Source organism: Canis lupus, unplaced genomic scaffold (assembly GCF_011100685.1).
Source record: "Canis lupus familiaris isolate Mischka breed German Shepherd unplaced genomic scaffold, alternate assembly UU_Cfam_GSD_1.0 chrUn_S1696H1890, whole genome shotgun sequence".
NCBI lineage: Eukaryota > Metazoa > Chordata > Mammalia > Carnivora > Canidae > Canis > Canis lupus.
Genome location: NW_023330544.1, coordinates 7700 through 12411, shown reverse-complemented (window position 1 = coordinate 12411; position 4712 = coordinate 7700). Strand labels below are relative to the sequence as shown.

At 49.8% G+C, this 4712-nt stretch overlaps 1 pseudogene; it reads left to right on the top strand.

Moving 5' to 3' along the window:
* Positions 1–256: 256 nt before the first annotated feature.
* LOC119878529 lies at positions 257–3885 on the top strand (annotated as a pseudogene).
* Positions 3886–4712: the final 827 nt, after the last annotated feature.

Genomic DNA, 4712 nt, shown 5'->3' with positions numbered 1-4712 from the left:
AAAGTATGCCAATTCACAGGAAGGAAGTTATAAAGACCTAGAATCATAAAACTCTTAAGCTTTAGGGTCCCGGAATCACTGTATCCTGGGTCATGGGGTCCAGGAACCATGGAACACACAGGATCCTAGCACCCTGAAAGCACAGAGTTTGAACCTTCTAGTCCACCACTGTCTAACAGAACTACCTTGACGATGGAAATGTTCTAAAGTTCTGAGGTGTCCAATTTGGTAGCCACTGCTCTGCAATAACCGTCACATGGTTATGGGACACTTGAAATGCGGCTACTGCCAAGTAAAGAAACAGACTTTAACGTTTTCCTTTAACTTACATTGAAATAGCTACGTGTGGCTAAGCAGTTACCATTGGACAGTGCAATTCTAGGCTTAGAGCCATAGGGCCTCTAGCATGTCGACCTGAGAATTCTAGATTTACAGAGTGTTGGAGTCAGAGTCTTAGAGCCGTACGACACTTAGGCCTTAGTACCTCACATAGAGATAACCTTTCAGTCTTTTTTTTAAGAAAGATTTTATTTATTTATTCATGAGAAACCCAGAGAGAGAGAGAGAGAGAGAGGCAGGGCAGAGACACAGGCAGAGGGAGAAGCAGGCTCCATGCAAGGAGCCCGACGTGGGACTTGATCCCGGGACTCCAGGATCCTGCCCTGGGCCTAAGGCGGGCGCTAAACCGCTGAGCCACCTAGGGATCCCCCAACCTTCCAGTCTTGAGCAAAACTTCAGGCCTTGGTCCACCCCCTTCACTTCATCCACATCCCACAAACTAACAAGGCCATGAATGTGATCCTTGGTGACCTGCAGGCCGACTACTTCAACATCATCACCTTTTCTGATTCGGTTAGTGTCTAGAAAGCTGGAGGCTCCATCCAGACTACTATCCAGAATTATCCACAGCACCAAGGACTACCAGGCCACATGGAAGCTGATGGTTGTAAGTGTTAGACCTGGCCACTCAAATGGATGGGCTGTGGTAATGTGAGGAGTTCCTTTTTATTTTTTATTTAGTTTTTAACTTTATTTTTTCTATTTTAAGGAGGCCCCACACCCAATGTGGGGCTCAAACTCATGACCCTGAAATTAAGAGTCACATGCTCTGAGCCAGCCAGGCACCCCAGATGTGGGGAATTCTCAAAATGCTCCCTTCATTCCCCATCCACCTCACCTCTCACAATACCTGAAATATCACTATTATGTTTTCTACAAATATGTCCCTTCATCTTCTGTGTTCTTTTTCCTAGTAGAAAGAACATAGTTCTATGTATTTTAGGGTACATTCTTCCTTGGCTCTGAGTTTCTCTTTAAAGCACATACTCAGGAGAATTTGCCAAAAGTGTTTAAAATCAATAATCTACATACTTATTTCCAAGCATTTGGTCAAGCTTTTGAGCAAAATCATCTCTCAGAAAAGTACCGAAGTCTCCCCAATCAAACACCTCCCGTCAACTCATCCATTTTTTTCCCCTGTAGCATGGAGGTGAGGTTGCTATCCTTGGGGAGCTGCCTGTCTGACTAGAGGATTAGATATCCCCCCAGGAAACAGGCAAATCGTAGTCTGAGACAGGGCGTGATAAAAGCCAAGAACATGTGGGCCCCACTGTCAGATCTCAGGGAGCCTGTGTCGGGGTGGGGGAGCTGGGAAGGATAAGCAGCAGAAAAAGTCTGAACAAGGATAATGAGAAATTCCTGAGCCAGAGAGGTTGGTGAGGTGCCCAGTGTGTCTGCAATGGGAAAAATAACCAGAAATAACCAGAAAAGATGGTCTCACAGTCTGCTTCCCACTTAGGGACCAACATCAAAGCAGCTCTGCTAAACCACAGCAACCAGGAGACTGCACGGGGACCCAATGTGGGGAGGACCCCTCTCATCACCTTCCTGACAGATGTGGAGCCCACAGCCAGTGTGATGACGCCCAGTGTGATCCTCTCCAACATCTGACAGGCGCTGGGCAACAGGGTGTCCGTTTTCAGTTTGGCCTTTGGGGATGAGGCTGACTTCCCACTGAAATGTCACCTATCCCTGGAGACACGGAGAGCAGCCCGGTGCATGCACGAGGACACTTGACACAGCCCTACAGCCGGTGGAGGACCTCTCCGAGGAGATCTCCATGCCTCTGCTGGCAGACATGCATCTGGACTACCTGGGCGGCTTGGTAGGGGCCTCCCCTTGGGCCTTTTCCCCCAATTACTTTGGCGGCTCAGAGCTGGTGGTGGCAGGACAGGTGCAGGCAAGCAAGCAGGAACTGGGCATCCAGGGTCAGCTTCTTGTGGCCTGCTACAGCAAGGCAGCCGCCAACAGCAGCCAGAAGAACTTTGGTGTCCCAGGGGAGCCAGCCTACAACGTAGCCCACTCACCTGCTGCCTACCTCTGGGCCTACCTCACCATTGGAGAGTTGCTGGAGGCATGCTTCCAGGCCCGTGACACCACCGCTTGCCACCTGCTGGCAGCCAAAGTCCCCAGCCTGTCCCTTGAATATGTGAACTTTGTCACATCTCTGACTTTACTGGTCGTGCAGCCCAAGGATGCAAGTGGGAAGGCCAGGATACAGACTTCCACTGCAGCTGGACCAGGCACCATCATGCCCTCATCCACCAGCAGGCATGGCCTAAGGACAGGCACAACCCAGTCAGCCCTGGTATCCAGGGTCTCTCCCAAATCAAGGCTTGTGAAACCAAGGTTCTAGTTATCCTCAACTACTCCTGCCTCCACAAACATTATACCCAGTTCCAAGGAGTTGGAGCCACTGGGCCAGAGCCCTAGTACCCTATCCACCCCAGCACACCCAAAGCCCAAACATCCAGCACAACACGATCCTGGCACTTTGGTTCAACCAAGTCTCAGAACAACAACTGCTACCTTTGTGCCCTCAAATGCTGGCCCCTTCTTGCTTCTGAAGCCCAGTGTACCATCACACCAGTATCCTGGTGCCCTATCCCCATGAATTCCAAGACACAAGTCCCACCTCTGAATCCTGGCACCTTATCCCAGGCCAAAGCTGGCACTATCAAACCTGTTATTCCACTGCACTCCGAACCTGGTGCTCCATCACAACCCAAACTGGATGGTCTATCACACCCCCAACCTGGGGTACTCATATCACAGTCACCCAAAAGGCTGCCACAGCCCAAGCCTGGAGTCTCCACACTTCAGATCCCCAAGTGCCTATAACACACTAGACCAAAGGTTCCTGCTCACCAGACCCCAAACAATCGGCCACACCCTAAACCCAGGGTTCTCTCATGTAAGACCTCCAAAATCCCATCACCTCTTAAACCTAGTAGCCCACCTCCCCCCAAATTACCCAAGCTTATCATTTCCCAATCCTAGGACCCCACTACCCAATAAACCCAAAACCCCATAACCCCCCAAACCTGCCAGACCTGCGTCCCCACCTCTTCAGGATCCAAGCACATCCACGAGCACAACCTCAAGTCCCGCAAGTCCCAGCAGTACCATGATCACTTCTGTCCCTGGAGAACACCTCTCTATTCCCTTTGACCTCACCCTGCCCTCTCTGCTGCCCCAAGGAACCTCTGGCATCAGCATGACCTGCTTCTGGGGCCCCAAAGCACCACACAAATTCTGGGACCATCTGTGTCAGAAGACCCAACAGTGATCCTACCCAGCAGCTCTGGTCTTCTGCTGGAAGGCAGCTGCCCAAACCTGCCAGTCTTGCTGCCTTCTAGCACCCTCCCTGATGTAGAGAGCCTGCTCCATCTCCCTGAGGAGCTAGAGCTGCCGCATGAGTCAGTGGTGGAGTCCGTGTTCATGGAGTCCTTGAACCCACCAGCTTTCCATACCTTTCTCCCTCTTGACGAAGATGGTGAGTGCCATGGGCAAGAGGTCAAGCCATGGCGGCGGGGGGCGGGGGAGGTATGAATGGGAAGCTCCAGAACTGGTAGCATACAAGGCATTCTGCAGATTCTAGTGATAACCCAGTTGCCTGCTTGCTTGCTTTGAGGCTTCAAATCAGCTATTTAACCTCTCTGGGCCTCAGTACATAACACAGAATTAGAGGCTTTGAGGGAGGAGGGATGTTAAGACTAGGAAGGCTAAACAGAAACAAACTGGTCAAGCTGTGGTTTTGACATTTGCTTTGTTGGACAAGAGAATTGCTCATGCGTCTCAAGCAGGGTAGGGATACAGGGTTATAAATGGAAGCATCACTGGGCAAGGCAAGTCTGCTTAGTTCTTTTGTGCTCTGTAAACAGCCCTGTTTAAGGAGAGGGGTATAAACACTGGAAAAGATAATTATCTTTAAATTTCCCAAAGACTGTGACGCACTAACTGTTAACATTTTCTAGTCCTTCCGATGTGAAAGTACTGCTCTACATATTGTACTTGTAAGTCCCTCATTTACTACACACACACACACAAACCCTGTTAATAACTGCATTTTACTCATTGGTAAGCTGAAGCACAGTGAAGTGAAGTAACTTATTCCATGTCACACAACTAGTAAGAGATTTGGACCTACATGATTTGGTCCCAGACTGAATGTACTCCACCCCTCCATTGTTCTGTCTTCCTAAGAAGAGCAATATTTCCTGGGTGACCTCATAGGGCAGGATTAGAGCCAGTCGATGGTGGCAGTAAATCACAGGGATATAAATTTGGGCATGAGATCCTTCACATGCCCCTCTCCCTCACCACCCACCAATATCCCATCCATCTTCAATTCTTGGCAATGTTACCTCTGA